Source organism: Heptranchias perlo, chromosome 20 (genome assembly GCF_035084215.1).
Source record: "Heptranchias perlo isolate sHepPer1 chromosome 20, sHepPer1.hap1, whole genome shotgun sequence".
NCBI lineage: Eukaryota > Metazoa > Chordata > Chondrichthyes > Hexanchiformes > Hexanchidae > Heptranchias > Heptranchias perlo.
Window position 1 is genome coordinate 10892665 of NC_090344.1, and position 19847 is coordinate 10912511.

The window sequence follows — 19847 nt, forward strand, 5'->3', positions numbered from 1 at the left end:
ATGTGTCTGCAGAATAATTTATTATTTCTTTTTATATTCCTTGAGAATTAATTTCCTAGTTTCTCATTGCTTTCTGAATTGTTTTTTGACAACCTTCCTAACCTTTTGCCCCAGAGCCTGACACCTCCCTGAAAGTGCGAAGGCTCCCCCAGAGTCTGACTCCTTCCCCAGAGTCTGACTCCTCCTCCAGAGCCTGACCGCTCCCCCAGAGCCTGACTCCACCCTCAGAGTCTGACTTCGCACCCAGAGACCGGACTCCGCCCCCAGAGACCTGACTCCCCCGCACAGTTTCTGACACCTCCCCAATGTCTCACTCCTCCTCCATAGTCTGACTCCTCCCCCAGAGCCTGACTCCGCCCCCAGAGTCTGACCCCTCCCCCAGACACTGTCTCCTCCCCCAGAGGCTGACTCCTCCTCCAGAGCCTGATTCCTCCACCAAAGCCGGACTCCTCCAGAATTTGACTCCTTCCACTGAGCCTGATTCCTCTGCTTGCCTCAGTTTCTTTGACTTTTATCAGGCACTGTACAGACACAGAATCTTACAATCATAAACTGGTTACAGCACAGAAGGAGGCCATTTGGTCCATCGAGCCGGTGCGAGCTCTTTGTAAGAGCAATCCAGTTAGTTCCATTCCCCCGCTCTTTCCTTGTAGTCTTGCAAATTTAAACCCTTCAAGTGTTGATCCAATTCCCTTTTTGAAAGCTGCAATTGAATCTACCTCCACCATCCTATCTGGCAGCACATTCCAGATAAGGAACACTTACTTTAAGATAATTAAAATGTTCCATATGGCGGACAGAGAGAGGAAATGTTTCTATCTTGCGGCGGAGGCCAGAACGAGAGATCATCGATATCAGATGGTCTCTGATGTGTTGAGAATGAGGAACTCGCCAGCACGAGGAGCAGTCGGAGCAAACAGGACAGATTGATCACAGGGGAAGATGGAGGAGCACTGGAGGGGAGGGCGATAGGGTGAGATGAAGTGGGGAGGGAGGAGGCTCGTGTGGAGCTTCAACAGTGGCATGGACCAAACGAGATGAGTGGCCTGTTTCCCTGCTGTCGACTCGACGTAAACATCAATCCTGCTGCTGCACGGAAAGCAGACTGAGTTTGTGGTTCCCAAGATAAGAACTTAAAAGGTAGAGAGAGCATTTGGATTTGAACCAAAGACCTCTTAATCTGCAGTCAAACGCTCTACCACTGAGTTACACCCCCCACCTCTATGATGATTTCTTGCACACACAAGTTAACGGAGCTCAGTACCTGGCCGTCACCAATGTTGATACAACCAACCTGAATAGAAGCTTCATCAGTTATTCTGGGAGACAAATAACTACGGCAATCAGAAATGTTTCATGAACGGAGTGAGTTACACTATTGTGTAAAGATGCGATGTACAACCCAACATGGACAGTGTTGTCACTAAACTTCAGTGAAGACATCCTTCCCACAGAACGCAGAACTCGAAGCACCAGACAAACGACAGCTGAATTTCAACGAGACGTTTCTCCAGCTGCATTCAAATGCTCTCTCACTGTGCTCTGCCCCCAGCTCTTTAGATCGTTGCAGTCAACACAAGAAACACCACGTTCAATGTGCAGTTTCTCAACATCATGCTCTCAGTGCCATATATGGAAGTGTACAGAATATCGCACCAATGTAATAAATATTCATCTAGCAGGCATTAGGCAAGTGTGGACAGGAGGAGACAGTGTGTGAAGCGACTGTAACTTACATGAAGTCAGTAAGCTCGTTTGCAGGTTGCGGAACAGAAGCGGGTCTTAATGAATGGAAACGTGTGTAAATTGCAGAATTCACATCCTGGCCATGAAATAAGAGGCTGTGAAAGTTCAAAGTGTGAATCCTCCAGGAATTAAAAGTGGAAAATGCTAAAAAAAAGTATCTTTTCATCCATCAGATGCAAGCAGAAAGTTCTGGTGACAGGGTTGTGGCCGTCTTTCTCAATCATTATTTTAAACCTTATTATGTTATGATCGCTATTACCCAGATGTTTCCCTACCCTGACATTTCTTAACTCCTCCGTTTCACTTCCCATTACGAGATCCAGCAGTGATTCATCTCTTGTCTGCCTGTCTTTGTTTTATCATTTCATCACTCCAGCCTGCTCTCCCTGCCTCACTCTCCCACTCAATCACTCACTCATTCACTTCTTCAATCACACACTCACTCATTCACTCACACACTCATTCACAAACTTCCTCATTCACTCACTTACTCAGTCGTTCATTCGCTCATTCACTAACTCACTCACTCATTCACTCATGCACTCACTCGTTTACTCGCACACTCAATCACTCACACTTTCACTGAATCCCTCACTCGCTCATTCACTCATGCACTCATTCACGCACTCACCCGTTCACTCACACACTCACTCACTCAGTCACTCTCACTCACTCACTCACTCAGTCTCACTCACTCACTCAGTCTCACTCACTCACTCACTTATTTACTCTCACTCACACACTCACTCACACAATCGTTCCACCCGAAGAGATTGAGAAAGACATAATTAAGACAAGGACCAAAGTGATAAATTGGATCAAAGCTCCTTTTGAGGGGATCAGAATGGAACTACGTCAGATAAACTGGAAAACATTTTGACAGACAACGAGATAGAACAGCAGAGGTAAATGTTTAAAACGGAGATCAGGAGAAATATATTCCTCAAAAAAACATGAACAAACTCGTCAATAATGAAACACCATTTGGTTGCCCATCCCAATATGTACACAATACATAAAATAATAAAATTACATAATATTATAAAAAGGTTATAGGGGCGTTGGAGAAGATGCAAAAAAAACGATTTACCAGGATGATACCAGAACTGAGAGGATGTAACTGTCAGGAAAGATTGAACAGGCTGGGGCTCTTTTCTCTAGAAAAGAGAAGGCTGTGGGGTGAACAGATAGAGGTCTTTAAGATTATGAAATTGTTAGACATGGAGAAAATGTTTTCACTTGTGGGGGAGTACAAAACCATAGGTCATAAATATAAGATCGTCATTAATAAATCCAACAGGGAATCCAGGAGAAACTTCTTTACCCAGAGAGTTGATGAAAAGGCGGAATTCGCAACCATAAGGAATAGTTGAGGCCAGTAGCTTAAATGCATTTAAGGGGAAGCTAGATAAAATAACAAAGGATAAAGTAAAGGCATGGAAGGGTTTGCTGATACGCTTAGATGAAGTAGGGAGGAGGTTGACGTGGAGCATCAATGCCGGCATAGACCAGTTGGGCCAAATGGCCTATTTTGCTGCTGCAGACTCAATGTAACTCAACATAAAGAAGAATCCTGCAGCTGCAGGGAAGGCAGACTGAGGGTCTGACTCACAACAGGATGAACTGAAAAAAAAAGGGGGCGTTTGGATTGGAACCATAGACTTCTAGACCTGCAATCAAATGTTCTAATACTGAGCTGCACCCCCAAATCTGCGATGATTTCTTGCACGCACAAGGTAACGGAGCTCAGTACCTGGCCGTCACCAATGTTGATATAACCAACCTGAACAGAAGCTTCATCAGTTATTCTGGGAGACAAACAACTACGGCAATCAGAAATGTTTCATGAATGGAGTGATTCACACTGTTGCGCACAGATGCGATGCGCAACCGCACATGGAAAGTCTTGTCACTGAGCTTCAGTGAACACATCCTTACCTCAGAACGCGGAACTAGAAGCACCAGATAAACGACACCTGAATTTCATCCAAATGTTTCTCCAACTGCACTTAAATGCTCTCTCACTGTGCTCCAACCCCAGCTCTTTAGATCTTTGACGTCAACACAAGAAACACCAGGTTCAATGTGCAGTTTCACAAGATCATGCTATCAGTGCCATATATGGACGTGTACAGCATATCGCATCAATGTAATAAGAACATAAGATAAGAACATAAGAAATAGTAGCAGGAGTAGGCGATAAAGCCCCCCGAGCCTGCTCTGCAATTCAATCAGATCATGGCTGATCTTCGACCACAACTCCACTTTACTGCCCGATCCCCATCTCCCTTGATTTCCCAAGAGTCCAAAAATCTATCCATCTCAGTCTTGAATATAATCAGCGAATAGCATCCACAGCCCTCTGTGGTAGAGAATTCCAAAGATTCACAATCCTCTGAGCGAAAAAAATCCTCCTCATCTCACTCTTAAATGGCCGACCCCTTATCCTCAGACTATGCCCTCTACTTCGAGACTCTCCAGAAACATCCTCTCAGTAACTACACTGTTAATTCCCCCAATAATCTTGTTTGTTTCAATGAGATCACCCCTCAGTCTTCTAAACTCCAGAGGGTATCGGCCCATTCTACTCAATCTCTTCTCATAGGACAACCCTCTCATCCCAGGAATTAATCCAGTAAATCTTCGTTGCACCACCACTAAGGCAAGTATATCCTTCCTCAGATAAGGAGACCAGAACTGTACACAATACTCCAGGTGAGGTCTCACTAAAGCTCTGTACTATTACAGCAAGACTTCCTTACTTTTTTACTCCAACCCACTTGCAATAAAGGCCAACATGTCACTTTCTTTCCTATTTGCCTAATAATAAGCATGCAGCAGGAATTCGGCAAGTGCGGAGAGGAGGAGCTCGTGTGGCAAAGCAATGGTAACACATGTTAAGTTAATACATTCAGTTGCAGGTTACGGAACAGAAATGGGTCTGAACTAAAGTCACCAAACAATGTGCGCAGTCGGAAAAGTAATAAATCAACTTCACCACAAGAGGCGAAAATGACCCTTCAGTAAAGTGCGTCAGATGGATTTGAACCAAGAGCTTTTCTGATTTATCGTCAAGTGTTCCACTGCTGAACTAAACCCACACAGGATAATATCCACTGTTACACACTTGTTGAAAAAAGGGTGTATGGATAAACCCGGCACCTAAAGGTCAATGAGTTCAACCGAAGTGGTGAGGAAGCTTTGAGAAAGAATAATCCAGGACAGAATTAAAAGTCACTTGGACAAATGTGGATTAATAAAGGAAAGCCAGCACGGATTTGTTGAAGGCAAATCGTGTTTAACTAACTTGGAATATAATCATAGAAATGTTACATCAGGGAAGGGGGCCATTCAACCCATCAAGTCCGTGCCAGATCTATGCAAGAGGAATCCAGCTAGTCCCACTCCCCCGCCCAATCCCTATAGCCCTGCACATTTTTTCGTTTCAAGTACTTATCCAGTTCCCTTTTGAAGGCCATGGTTGAATCTGCCTCCATCAGCCCCAAGGGCAGTGCATTCCAGATCCTAACCACTCGCTGTGTAAAAAAGTGTCCTCATGTATTATGTACCGATGAGGATCCACAAACAAGTGTTCTTTTATTATTGGCCCGATTGTTCTTCTGTTTAGAGGAATATATTTCTACTGAACTCTATTGGTCTCCGTTTTAAATATTTGCCTCTCCTGTTCTATCTCTTTGTCCGTCAAAATTTATTGCAGTTTATCTTCCCTAGTTCCATTCTCATACGCTCAAAATGAGCTTTGTTCCAATCTATCACTTTGGTCCTTGTCTTACTTCTGTCTTTCTCAATCTTTTACGGTGGAGGAATTGAGGGAGGGAGTGACTGTGTGAGGATGTGAATGAGTGAGTTACTTAGTGAATGAGTCTGTAAGTGAGAGAGTGTGAATGTGAGTGAGTCTGTGAATGAGTGAGTGAGTGATTGAGTGAGTGTGAGATATGGGGCTGGGACGGCTGGCAGGATCAACGAAATCACAAAATGGAGACAGGCAGACAAGAGAGGTATCGTTTCTGGATCTAGTCATGGCAAATAAAACGGATGAGAAAAGAAAAGTAATCGTAGGGGAACATGTCGGCACTAGCGATCATAACATAATAGGGATTAAAAGAATGATGGTGGAAGAGGGCCAGAAGTCTGTCATCAGCACTTGCTGCCTCCATTTTACGGTCAAAGATAGCCTTTCAGCATTTTCCACTTTTATTTCATGGACAATTCACACTTTGAACACTCACAGCTTCTTATTTCATGGCCAGGATATGAATTCTGCAATTTACACGCTTTTACATTCATTAAGACACACTTCTGTTCCGTAACCTGTAACTGAATATATTGACTTGACACGTGTTACAGTCACTTCACACACTATCTCCTCCTGTTGACACTTGCCTAATGCCTGCTGGATGCGTATTTATTACATTGATGCGATATTCTGTACAGTTACATATATGGCACTGAGAAACGGCCCATTGAACCTAGTGTTTCTTGTGTTGACTGCAACGATCTAAAGAGCTTGGGACAGAGAACAGTGAGAGAGCATTTAACCGCAGCTGGAGAAAACTCTGGTTCAAATTCAGGTGTCGTTTGTCTGGTGCTTCTATTTCCACGTTCTGTGGTCAGGATGTGTTCATTGAAGCTTAGTGACAAGGCTTTCCATGTCTGGTTGTGCATCGCATCTGTACACAATAGTGTGACTCTTTTCATTCATGAAACATTTTTGATTGTCGTCGTTATTTGTCTCCCAGAATAACTGATGGCGTTTCATTTCAGCATGGCGATATCAATATTGATGATGACCAGGTACTGAGCTCCATTACCTTGTGTGTGCAAAAAACCGCCAAGGTGTGGGGGTTTAGCTCGGTAGTATAGCATTTGATTGGCGAACAAGCGGTCTTTGATTCAACTTCAGGCGCCCCCTCTATCTTTAAAATGTTTTCTCCAGAGAGTCATACAGTAAGTCTGTTCCTGCAGTTGCAGGTTTGTTATTTACGTTGAGTTGCATTGAGTCTACAGCAGGCCATTTGGCTCAAGTGTTCTATGTCAGCATCCAGACTCGTTCATCTAAAACTCCCCATCCAGCTTCCATTCCTTTCTCCTTCGTGTGCTAATCTAGTTTCCCCTTAAATGCATCGAAGTTATTTAACTCAACTATTCCATTTGATAGCCTTTTCAACATTCTTACAACCTTTTGGGTAAGGAAGTTTCTTCTGAATTCCTTTGTGGATTTATTAGATTATCTGATATTGATAACCTCCAGTAATGGACTCCCCACAAGTGGAAACATTTTCTCTACGTTTACCCTATCTTATGTATCCCCTAGTGGTCCTAATAATCTGGCAAGTATACTTTTGTTATTGATGTGTCTGTCGAATAATTTTCTATTTCATTTTATATTCCTTAAGAATTAATTTCCTTGTTTCTCATCGCTTTCTGAATTGTTTTTTGACATCCTTCCAAACCTCTTCCTGTTCCCTTTTGCCCCAAACCTCTTTCTATTCCCTTTTGCCTGACCAATCCCCCAGAGTCTGACCCCGCCCTCGGCGTCTGACTCCAAAGCCAGAGACTGGACTTCTACCCCAGAGTCGGACCCCGCTCCTCGCGTCTGACGCCTGCCCCAGAGTCTAACCCCTCCATAGAGTGTGACTCCACCTACAGAGTCTAACTCCTCCACCAGAGCCTGATAACTCATTCAGAGCCTGAGTCCTCCTCCAGACACTGACTCCTCCCCCAGAGCCTGAATCCTCCCCCACAGTCTGACTCCTCCCAATGACTCAGTTTGCTTGACTTTGATCAGTCACTGTGCAGACGTAGAATTATAGAATCAATGATTGGTTACAGCACAGAAGGAAGCCATTTGGCCCATCGAGCCCGTGCCGGCTCTTTGTAAGGGCAATGCAGTTAGTCCCATTCCCCCGCTCTTTCCCCGTAGCCCTGCAATTTTAATCCCTTCAAGTGTTTATCCAATTACCTTTCTGAAAGCTGCAATTGAATCTGCATCCACTGTCCGAATGAGGCAGCGCATTCCAGATCATAAACACTTTCCTTAAAATAAATAATGGCTTTAATAAGGTGGACTGGGGTGGAGGAAATGTTTCCATCATGTGGGGAAGACCAGAACGAGAGGTCATCGCTGTAAGATGGTCACCAGTGTGGTGAGAATGTGGAACTCGCCACCAGGAGGAGAAGTCGGAGCAAACAGGACAGATGGGTGAAAGGGAAGATGGATGAGCACAGGTTGGGGGACAGTGACGGAAGGGGAGTGTGATTGGGTGAGATGAAGTGTGGAGGGAGGATGCTCGTGTGGAGCATCAACAGCGGCATTGACCAAAGGAGATGAGTGGCCTGCTTCCCTGCTGTAGACTCGATAAAAACATCAATTCTGTTGTTGCAGGGAAGGACGGACTGAGTGTCTGATTCCCGAGATAAGAATTTAAAAGGAGGAAACTGGATTTGAACCAGAGACCTCTTTATCTGCCGTTAAATGCTCGGTGATGATTTCGTGCACACACAAGGTAACGGAGCTCAGTATCTGGCAGTCACCATTGTTGATATAACCAACCTGAACAGAAGCTTCATAAGTTATTCTGGGAGACAAATAACTATGACAATCAGAATGTTTCCTGAATGCAGTGAGTCACACTATTGTGTATAGGTGCGATGCACAACCCAACATGGAAAGCCTTGTGACTAAGCTTCAGTGAACACATCCTCACCACAGAACGCGGAACAAGAAGCACCAGCCAAACGAAACCTGAATTTCAACCAGAGGTTTCTCCAGCTGCAGTCAAATGCAATCTCACTGTGCTCTGCCCCAGCGGCCAACACAAGAAACAGCAGGTTCAATGTGCAGTTTCACAATATCATGCTCTGTCTGCCATATATGGAAGTGCACTGAATATCGCATCAATGTAATAAATAATCGTCCATCAGGTATTAGGCAAGTGTGGACAGGATGAGACAGTGTGTGAAGTGACTGTAAGTTGTTTGAAGTCAATACATTCGATTGCAGGTTGCGGAACAGAAGTGGGCCTTAATGAATGGAAAAGTGTGTAACATGCAGAATTCACAACCTGGCCATGAAATAGGAGGCTGTGAGTGTCCAAAGTGTGAATCCTCCAGGAAAAGAAAGTGGAAAATTCTGAAAAGTCTCATTTTTTCCGTCAGATGGAGGCAAAAATTGGTGGCGACAGGCTTGTGGCCGTCTTTCTCAATCATTATTCGAAACTTCGTTATGTTATGATCACTATTGCCTAGATGTTCCCCGAAACTGACATTTCTTATCTCCTCCGTTTCAGTTCCCATTACTAGATGCAGCAGTGATTCCTCTCTTGTCTGCCCGTCTCTGTTTTATCATTTCATCGCTTCAGCCTGCTCTCCCTGCCTCCCTCTCGCATTCAATCACTCAAACACTCACTCATTCACACACTAACTCATTCACTGCCTCACTCCCACAATCCCTCTACCCGAAGAGATTGAGAAAGTCATTAGTAAGACAAAGTAATAGATTGGAACAAAGCTAATTTTCAGCGGATGAGATTGGAACTACGTTAAATAAACTGTTAAACATTTTGACAGACAAAGAGATGGAACAGCAGAGGCAAATATTGAAAACGGAGATCAATAGAGTTTAGCAGAAATATATTCCTCAAAAAACAAACTAGTCAATATTGAAACACCATTGGGTTGCCCATCCCCATCTGTAGACAATACATAAAATAATAAAATTACACAATATTATAAAAAGGATATCGAGGCATTGGAGAAGGTGCGTAAAAGATTTACTGGGATGATACCAGAACTGAGATGAGACATCTATCAGGAAAGATTGAACAGGCTGGGGCTCCTTTCTCTAGAAAAGAGAAGGCTTAGGGGTGACCTGATCGAGGTCTTTAAGATTATAAACATTTTAGACACAGAGAAAATGTTTCCACTTGTTGGGGAGTCCAAAAGCATAGGTCATCAATATAAGCTCGTCACTGATAAATCCAATAGGGAATTCAGGAGAAACTTATTTTCCCAGTGAGCGGTGAGAATGTGGAACTCGCTACCACAAGGAATAGTTGAGGGGAATATTGTAGATTCATTTTAGTGGAAGCTGGATTATCATATGGGAGAGAAATGAATCGAAGGATATGATGATGGGGTCAGATGAAGTAGGGAGGGAGGAGGCTATTGTGGAGCATCAGTGTCAGCATAGACCAGTTGGGCCGAGTGGCCTGTTTCTCTGCTGTCGACTCAATTTTGCTCAACATAAACAACAAACCTGCAGCTGCAGGGAAGGTGGACCGACGGAATGACTCCCAACAGGATGCAGTTAAAAAAGGGAGAGCGGATATCTGGATTTGCACCAACGACATCACGATTTGTAGTTAAATGCTCTGCCACTGAGCTACACCCCCACATCTGTGATGATTTCTTGCTCACAAAACGTAACGGAGCTCAGTACCTGGCAGTCAGCAATGTTAATATAACCAACCTGAAAAGAAGCTGCATCAGTTTGTATGTGCACCAAATCATCACAGATGTCAAGGTGTGGCTCAGTGTTAGAGCATATAACTGCAGATTACAAGATTTTCGGTTCAAATCCAAACGCCTCCTTGCACGTTTTACTTCTTACCTTGGGAATCGTGCCCTCAGCCTGCCTTCACTGCAGCAGTAAAATTTTTGTTTACATCGAGTCGACAGCAGGGAAACAGGCCGACTCGTTTGGTTTCTGCCATCGTTGATGCTCCACACAAGCATCCTCCCACCCGACTTCATCTCACGCGATCTCCCTCCCCTCCCGTTCTTTTCTCCCTCGTCTGCTGCTCCGGCGAAGAAACATAGAAAATAGGAGCATATTCGGCCCTTCGAGCCTGCTCTGCCGTTCAATATGACCATGGCTGACCCTCGATCTCAATACCATATTCCCGCTCTCTCCACATACCCCTTGATGCCTTCAGTGTCTTGAAATCGATCTCTCTCATTCTTCAACATATTCAGTGATTTGGCCTCCACAGCCTTCTGTGGTAGAGAATTCCACAGGTTTCCCACCGTCTGAGTGAAGAAATTTCTCGTCATCTCAGTCCTAAATGTCCTACCCCGTTCCTGTGACCCCTTGTTCTGGACCCCCCGGCCAGCGGAAAAATCCTCCCAGTATCCAATCTGTCTAGTCCTGTCGGAATTTTATTGTTTCAATGAGATCAGCTCTCATTCTTCTAAATTCGAGTGAATACAGGCCGAGTCAACCCAATCTCTCCTCTTCAGGGTCAGGCCCTGAGGGCGGAGTCAGATACAGGGGCGGGTTCACTTTCTGGGGGAAGAGTCAGATTATCGGGTCGGGGTGGGTGTCTGGCTCTGAGGCAGGATCAAAGCTCTGGGGAAGAGTCAGGCTCTGGGGGAGGAGTCAGTCTCTGGAGGCGGAATCAGGCTCTGGGGGAACAGTCAGACTCGGGGGAGGGGACCGACTCTGAGGGAGGATTAAGGCTCTGAGGAGGAGTTAGACTCTGAGGGAGGAGTAAGGCTCTGGGGAGGAGTTAGACTCTGATGGAGGAGTAAGGCTCTGAGGGAGGACTCAGACGCTGTGGAGGTGTCCGGCTCTTCGGGCGGAGTCAGTCATTGAGGTTGGAGTCAGTCATTGGGGGAGGAGTCAGTCATTGGAGGAGGAGTCAGGCTCTGGGACAGTGGTCAGACTCGGTGTCGGGTCAGACTCTGGGGGAGGTGACAGATTCTGGGGCAAGGTTCAGACTCTGGGGGACGAGTCCGACTCTGGAGGTAGGGTCAGACTCTGGGGGAAGGGTCAGACTCTAGGGCAGAGGTCAAAGGCTGGGGGAGGGGTTCCGACACTGAGTGCCGTGTCAGATTCTGAGGGCGGAGGCAGACTCGAAGGGAAGAGTTAAATTCTGAGGGACGGGTCAGGCTCTGGAGGTGGAGTCATATTCTTGCCTATCAGAATAACTCATGAAGGTTCTTTTCAGAATGGTGCGATCAATGTTGATGATGGCCAGGTGCTAGACTCCATTGACTTGTGTGTGCTAACGCTTCATGCAGATGTGGGGGTGTAGCTCAGCGGTAGAGCATTTGATTACAGATCAAGAGGTCTTTGGTTCAAATCCAAGCGCCCCCTCTATCTTTTAATTGTTCCCTGTCGGAAGTCATGCAGTCAGTCTGTTCCTGCAGCTGCAGGATTGTTATTTACATTGAGTCCACAGTCGGCCATTTTGCCCACTTGTTCGATGCCAGCGTCCATTCTCCACACAGGCCCTCTTCCTCCCTCGTTCATCGAACCCTTCCATTCCCGTCCCCTCTCGACTTTGAGGGAGTGCCAGAGAGAGATTAATCACCTTCTTAAATATTTCCCACTCTTGTTCTATCTCTTTGTCAATTTTTTTCAACTTCCCCAGTTCTATTCCAATCCGTTCAAAATTAGTTTGCTTCAAATCAATTAATTTGTTATTTGTCTCACTTAAGTATTTCTAAATATTTTACTGAGGAGGGATTGAGGGAGGGAGTGAGTGTGTGAGTGAGGGAGGGAGGAAGTGAGCGAGGGAGGGAGGGAGTGAGTGAGTTCGTGAGCGTTTGAGTGAATGAATGAGTGAAAGCGAGAGGGTGACGGATAGAGCAGGCAGGAACGAATGTAATGATAAAAGGGAGACAGGTGGGCAAGAGAGGAATCACTGCTTGATCCAACAATGGAAAATGAAACGGTGCAGATAAGAGAAGTAAGTATAGGAGAATAGCCAGGCACAAACGGCAAGATTTAAAATAATGATTGAGAAACACAGCCACAAGCCTGTGCCCAGCAATTTCTATTCGAATCCGGAGGGTCAAACAGAGGCTTTTGAGCATTGTCCACTTTGGACATTCACGGTCTCTTATTTCATGGTTAGGATGTGAATTCTGCAATTTAGACACTTTTCCATTTGATAAACCAACTTCTCTTCCGTAACCTGTAACTGAATATTTTGACTTAACACATGTTACAGTCGCTTCACACACTATCTCCTCCTGTCCACACTTGCATAATACCTGCTGGAAGCTTATTTATTAAACTGATGCGATATTCTGTACACTTACATATATGGCACTGAGAGCATGATCTTGTGAAACTGCACATTGAACCTGTTGTTTCTTGTGTTGACTGCAACGATCGACAGAGCTAGGGGCAGAGCAGAGTGAGAGAGCACTTGACAGCTGCTGGAGAAAAATCTGGTTGAAATTCAGGTGTCGTTTGTCTGGTGCTTCCAGTTCCGCGTTCTGTGGTAAGGATGTGTTCACTGAAGTTTAGTGACAAGGCTTTCCATGTTGGGTTGTGCATCGCATCTGCACACAATAGTGTGACTCACTCCGATCATGAATCATTTCTGATTGCTGTAATTATTTGTGTCCCAGAATAACTGATGAAGCTTCTTTTCAGATTGGTTCTCACTTCAGTGATGACTGCCAGGTACTGAACTCCGTTGCATTACTTCATCCGTGGACGATATCAGTGGGTGCATTGCTTAATTGCAGTGTTTCATTGTAAATCAAGCGATCGCTGGTTTAAATCCCGATACTCCCTCTTCTTTCTAAATGATTTTGTGATTCATACAGTAAGTCTGAATTCCCTGTAGCAGCAGGATTGTTTACATTGAAGCTTCAGCAGAGAAACAGGTTAGCTATCTCGATTGGTCAATTCCGGTATTTATGCACCACATGAGTCACCTCCTGCCCTATTCCATCTCGTTCGATCAGCCATACATTCCTTTCTCTTTCATCTCTTTATCTAGCTTCCCTTTTAAAGCACGTATGCCATTTGCCTCAACGATTCCTTTTGGTGGCGAGTTCCACATTCTTACCGCCCTTTGGGTAAAGAAGATTCTCCTGAATTCCCTCACAAATGGAAACGTTTTTTCTACGTCAACCCTATCGAACGCTTTCAAAATCTTAAAGACCTCTATCAGGTCACCCCTCAGTCTTCCCTTTTCTAGAGAAAAGAGCTTCAACCTGTTTAGTCCTCCTGAGAAGTATATGCTCCGAGTTCTATTATCATCCTTGTGAATCTTTTTTTCAGCTTTGCCAATTCCTCTTTATTCTTCTTATAATCTGTCGACCAGAATTGTTCACGTTACTCCAAGTGTGGTTTCCTTTTTCACTTCACCTCTGAACTTTCCATTCTCAGCCTGGTTCTGACTTTTATTATCAACCTGACATGTGCCATACGGCCACTTCCTCTGCTTCATTTTATTCTCTATCTCCTTCGTCATCCAGAGAGCTCTGGCTTTAGTTGCCCCACCCTTTCCTCTTGTGGGAATGGACACAGACTGTACCCGAACAATCTCCTCTTCAAAAGCCGCCCATTGCTCGATTACAGTTTTGATTCCATTTTACCAGGGCCGGATCAGTTCTCAACCCTCTGTAATTGACCCTCTTCCAATGAAGTATTTTTACTCTAGATTAATCCTTCTCCTTTTCCATTGTAATTCCAATCCTTATGATACTCTGTTCGCTGTTCCCTAAATGCTCCCCCAAGGACAATTGCTCCACATTAACTATCTCAATCCCTAGAACCAGGTCCAGCATTGCCTCCTAACTAATAGGTTACAGTTGCTTCACACACTAGCTCCTCCTGCCACACTTGCCTAATGCCTGCTGGATGCATCTTTATTATATTCTGTACACTTACATATATGACACTGATAGCATGATCTTGGAAAACCACGCATTGAATCTGGCACTGCATTTGTTGACTGCAAGTATCTAAAGAGCTGGGGGCAGAGCACAGTGACAGAGGACTTAAAGCAGCTGAAGACCTCTGCTTGAAATTCTGATGTTGTTTGTCTGGTGCTTCGAGTTCCGCGTTCTGTGGTGACGATGTATTCACTGAAGCCGAGAGACAAGGCGTTCCAAGTTGGGTTGTGCATCGCATCTGTACACAACAATGTGACTCAATCCATTCATGAAACATTTCTGATTGCCGTAATTATTTGTCTCCCAGAATAACTCATGAAGCTTCTTTTCATGTTGGTAATATCAACATTGGTGATTGCCAGCTACTGAGCTCCATGACATTGTGCGTGCAAGAGTATTGAACAGATGTGGGGGTGTATCTCAGTGATCGAGCTTTTGACTGCAGATCAAGAGGTCTCTGGTTCGAATCCAGGCGACCCTTGCACATTCGAAGTGCTTCTTTTGGGGACTCAGAAAATCAGTAATCTGTCGCTGTCGTTGTTGACATTGAGTTTGCCGCACAGATCCAGGCCTTTTGACCCAACGGGTTTGTGCCAGCCTTTATGCTTCACACAAGACACATCCCTCCCTAATTCATTTGCCCCCATCCGCACACTCTTCCATTCCTTTCGCCCCGTGTGTTTATCTAGTTTGCCATTTCATGTATCGATGTTATTTGCCTCTTTATTCATCCACAATGTTTCATTATGAACGATTTGTTGTTTTTATTTAGAGGAATGTATTTCTCTTGAACTCTGTTGATCACCGTTTCAAATATTTCCCAAAACCTGTTCTATATCTTTGTCAAGATTTTTTCCAAGTTCACCTTCCCAGGTTCCAATCTCATCCCCTCAAAAATAGTTTGATTCCAATCTATTAATTTGTTCTTTGTCTTACTGATGTCTCTCTCAATCTTTACGGTGGAGGGATTGAGTGAGGGAGTGAGGGAAGGAGGGAATGAGGGATGGATAGAGTGAGTGAATTAGCGTGTTCGTAAGTGTGCGAGTGACTGAATGAGTGAGAGCGAGAGGGAGGCAGGGAGAGCAGGCAGGAGCGATAAAATTACAAAAGAGAGACAGGCAGACAAGAGAGGAATCACTGCTGGATCTAGTAATGGGGAATGAAACGGAGGAGATAGGAGAAGTGAGTGTAGGCGAATATCGAGGCACTAGTGATAAGGTTTAAAATAATAATTGAGAAAGACGGCCACACGCCTATTGCCAGCACTCTCTGCGAGCATCCGCGGGCCAAATGGAGGCTTTCAGCATTTTCCACTTTTATTTCCTGGCGACGTCACACTTTCGACACTCACAGCTTCTTATTTCATGGCCAGGATGCAATTTACACACTTTCCCTTTCGTTTAGTCCCTCTTCAGTTCCGTAACCTGTAAATGAATCTATTGACTTAACAAATATTACAGTCACTTCACACACTATCTCCTCCTGTCCACTCTTGCCAAATGCCTGCTGGATGTTTATTTATTGCATTGATTCGATATTTTGTACACTTACATATATGGCACTGAGAGCATGATCTTGTGAAACTGCACATTGAACCTGCTGTTTCTTGTGTTGACTGTAACGATCTACAGAATTGGGGCAGAGCACAGTTAGAGAGCACTTGACAGCTGTTGGAGAAACATCTGGTTGAAATTCAGGTGTCGTTTGTCTGGTGCTTCCAGTTCCGCGTTCTGTGGTAAGGATGTGCTCACTGAAGTTTAGTGACAAGGCTTTCCATGTCGGGTTGTGCATCGCATCTGTACACAATAGTGTGACTCACTCCGTTCATGATTCATTTCTGATTGCTGTATTTATTTGTCTCCCAGAATAACTGATGAAGCTTCTTTTCATGTTGGTAATATCAACATTGGTGACTGCCAGCTACTGAGCTCCATTACATTGTGCGTGCAAGAATGGTAAATAGATGTGGGGGTGTAGCTCAGTGGTGGAGCATTTGACTACAGATCAAGAGGTCTCTGGTTCGAATCCAGTTGCCCCCTTGCACATTCTAAGTGTTTCTTTTGGGGACTCAGAAAATCAGTAATCTGTCGTTGTTCATGTTGAGTTTGCCGCACAGATCCAGGCCTTTTGATCCAACGGATCTGTGCCAGACTTTATGCTTCACACAAGACTCCTCCCTCCCGACTTCATTTGCCCCCATCCGCACACTCTTCCATTCCTTTCGCCCCCGTGTGTTTATCTAGTTTGCCATTTCATGTATCGATGTTATTTGCCTCAACTACTCATCAAGGGAGCGAATTCCACATTCTTGCAACTCTTTGGTCATGAAGTTTCCCATGAATTCTCTATTGGATTTATCAGTGACTATCTTATATTGATAACCGATAGTTTTAGAGTCCACTACGAGTGGAAACATTTTCTCTACGTCGACCCAATCAAACCCTTTCATTATCCAAAGACCTCCATCATGTCAGCCATCAGCCTGTTAAATCTATCCTGAAAGGTATTCTCTTTCAGTTCTGGCATCATCATTATTTTCACCTTCGCCAATTCCTCGATATCCTTTTGATAATAGGGAGACCAGAAGTGTTCACAGTGCTCCACGTGTGGTTTAACCAAGGATCTCGGACTACAGGTACACAAATCACTAAAAGTGGTGACGACATTAAAAAAAACAAGCCAAGCACTGGGGTTCATTTCCAGGGGGATAGAATTGAAAAGCGGAGAAGTTATGTTAAGCATGTATAGTCTCCCTGATAAATACTGAGACAAAGTAACTATTCAATATTCCAGCCATTTCACTGTTATTACCTCTGAGTATATCTTGTGTATCCCTTGTTGGCCCTATCCCTATCCTGATGTTATTGACATTTCAGTGCAATAATTGACTATTTCTTGATAATTTAATTTTGTATTTCCTTTCTGCTTTCCTGATTGCTTGTAGACATCCTTCCTAACGTCTTCATGTTCCCCTTTATCATCCTTTCCTTTATTGTCCATGTAGTTAGAATATGCATTTGTTCAATTTCAATTTTACCCTTATCTCTTTATTCATCCACAATGTTTCATTATTGAATATTTGTTGGTTTTTTTTTGGAGGAATGTATTTCTCTTGAACTCTATTCATCACCGTTTCAAATATTTCCCAACACCTGTTCGATTTCTTTGTCAAGATTTTTTCCAAGTTCACCTTCCCAGGTTCCAATCTCACCCCCTCAAAAATAGTTTGTTTCCAATCTATTAATTTGGTCTTTGTCTTACTGATGTCTCTCTCAATCTTTACGGTGGAGGGATTGAGGTTGGGAGTGATGTGTGAGTGAGTGAGGGAGGGAGTGAGGGAAGGAGGGAATGAGGGATGGATAGAGTGAGTGAATTAGCGTGTTCGTGAGTGTGCGAGTGACTGAATGAGTGAGAACGAGAGGGAGGCAGGGAGAGCAGGCAGGAGCGATAAAATTACAAAAGAGAGACCGGCAGACAAGAGAGGAATCACTGCTGGATCCAGTAATGGGGAATGAAACGGAGGAGATAGGAGAAGTAAGTGCAGGCGAATATCGAGGCACGAGTGATAAGGTTTAAAATAATAATTGAGAAAGACGGCCACACGCCTATTGACAACACTCTCCGCGAGCATCCGCGGGTCAAATAGAGGTTTTCAGCATTTTCCACTTTTATTTCCTGGCGACGTCACAATTTCGACACTCACAGCTTCTTATTTCATGGCCAGGATGCAATTTACACACTTTCCCTTTCGTTAAGTCCCACTTCAGTTCCGTAAACTGTAAATGAATCTATTGACTGAACAAATATTACAGTCACTTCACACACTATCTCCTCCTGTCCGCTCTTGCCAAATGCCTGCTGGATGTTTATTTATTGCATTGATTCGATATTCTGTACACTTACATATATGGTAGTGAGAGCATGATCTTGTGAAACTGCACATTGAACCTGTTGTTTCTTGTGTTGACTGTAACGATCTACAGAATTGGCGCAGAGTACAGTGAGAGAGCACTTGACAGCTGCTGGAGAAACATCTGGTTGAAATTTAGGTGTCGTTTGTCTGGTGCTTCCAGTTCCGCGTTCTGTGGTAAGGATGTGCTCACTGAAGTTTAGTGACAAGGCTTTCCATGTCGGGTTGTGCATCGCATCTGTACACAATAGTGTGACTCACTCCGTTCATGATTCATTTCTGATTGCTGTATTTACCTGTCTCCCAGAATAACTGATGAAGCTTATTTTCATGTTGGTCATATCAACATGGTGACTGCCAGCTACTGAGCTCCATTACATTGTGCGTGCAAGAATGTTCAACAGATGTGGGGGTGTAGCTCAGTGGTAGAGCATTTGACTGCAGATTAAGAGGTCTCTGGTTCGAATCCAGGCGCCCCCTTGCACATTCCCAGAGCTTCTTTTGGGGAGTCAGAAAATCAGTAATCTGTCGTTGTTAAAATTGAGTTTGCCGCACAGATCCAGGCCATTTGACCCAACGGGTCTGTGCCAGCCTTTCGGCTTCACACAAGACTCCTCCCTCCGAACTTCACTTGCCCACATCCGCACACTCTTCCATTCCTTTCGCCCCCGTGTGTTTATCTCGTTTGCCATTTCATGTATCGATGTTATTTGCCTCAACTGCTCCTTACGGGAGCGAATTCCACATTCTTGCAACTCTTTGGAAAATAAGTTTCCCATGAATTCTCTATTGGATTTATTAGTGACTATCTTATATTGATAACCGATAGTTTTAGAGTCCCCGACGAGTGGAAACATTTTCTCTACGTCGACCCAATCAAACCCTTTCATTATCCAAAGACCTCCATCATGTCAGCCATCAGCCTGTTAAATCTATCCTGAAAGGTATTATCTTTCAGATCTGGCATCATCATTATTTTCACCTTCGCCAATTCCTCGATATCCTTGTTATAATAGGGAGACGAGAAGTGTTCACAGTGCTCCAAGTGTGGTTTAACCAAGGATCTCGGACAACAGGTACACAAACCACTAAAAGTGGCGACGACATAAATAAAAACAAGCCAAGCACTGGGGTTCATTTCCAGGGGGATAGAATTGAAAAGCGGAGAAGTTATGTTAAGCATCTATAGTCTCTCTGATAAATACTGAGGCAAAGTAACTATTCAATATTCCAGCCATTTCACTGTTATTACCTGTGAGTATATCTTGTGTATCGCTTGTTGGCCCTTTCCCTATCCTGATGTTATTGACGTTTCAGTGGAATAATTGACTATTTCTTGATAATTTAATTTTGTATTTCCTTTCTGCTTTCCTGATTGCTTGTTGACATCCTTCCTAACGTCTTCATTTTCCCCTTTATCATCCTTTCCTTTATTGTCCATGTGGTTAGAATATGCATTTGTTCAATTTCTATTTTACCCTTATCTCTTTATTCATCCACAATGTTTCGTTATTGAATATTTGTTGTT

At 44.1% G+C, this 19847-nt stretch overlaps 4 non-coding genes across 4 annotated transcripts; 3 read left to right on the top strand and 1 right to left on the bottom strand.

Moving 5' to 3' along the window:
- Window positions 1–1144: 1144 nt before the first annotated feature.
- On the bottom strand, window positions 1145–1216 carry trnac-gca (transfer RNA cysteine (anticodon GCA)). The gene has a single exon. It is a non-coding gene; the product is annotated as a tRNA-Cys (tRNA).
- A 10578-nt stretch (window positions 1217–11794) lies between these two features.
- Window positions 11795–11866, top strand: trnac-aca (transfer RNA cysteine (anticodon ACA)). The gene has a single exon. It is a non-coding gene; the product is annotated as a tRNA-Cys (tRNA).
- A 4510-nt stretch (window positions 11867–16376) lies between these two features.
- On the top strand, window positions 16377–16448 carry trnac-aca (transfer RNA cysteine (anticodon ACA)). The gene has a single exon. It is a non-coding gene; the product is annotated as a tRNA-Cys (tRNA).
- Window positions 16449–18727: 2279 nt separating this feature from the next.
- trnac-gca (transfer RNA cysteine (anticodon GCA)) lies at window positions 18728–18799 on the top strand. Its single transcript has one exon. It is a non-coding gene; the product is annotated as a tRNA-Cys (tRNA).
- The last annotated feature ends 1048 nt before the right edge of the window (window positions 18800–19847 follow it).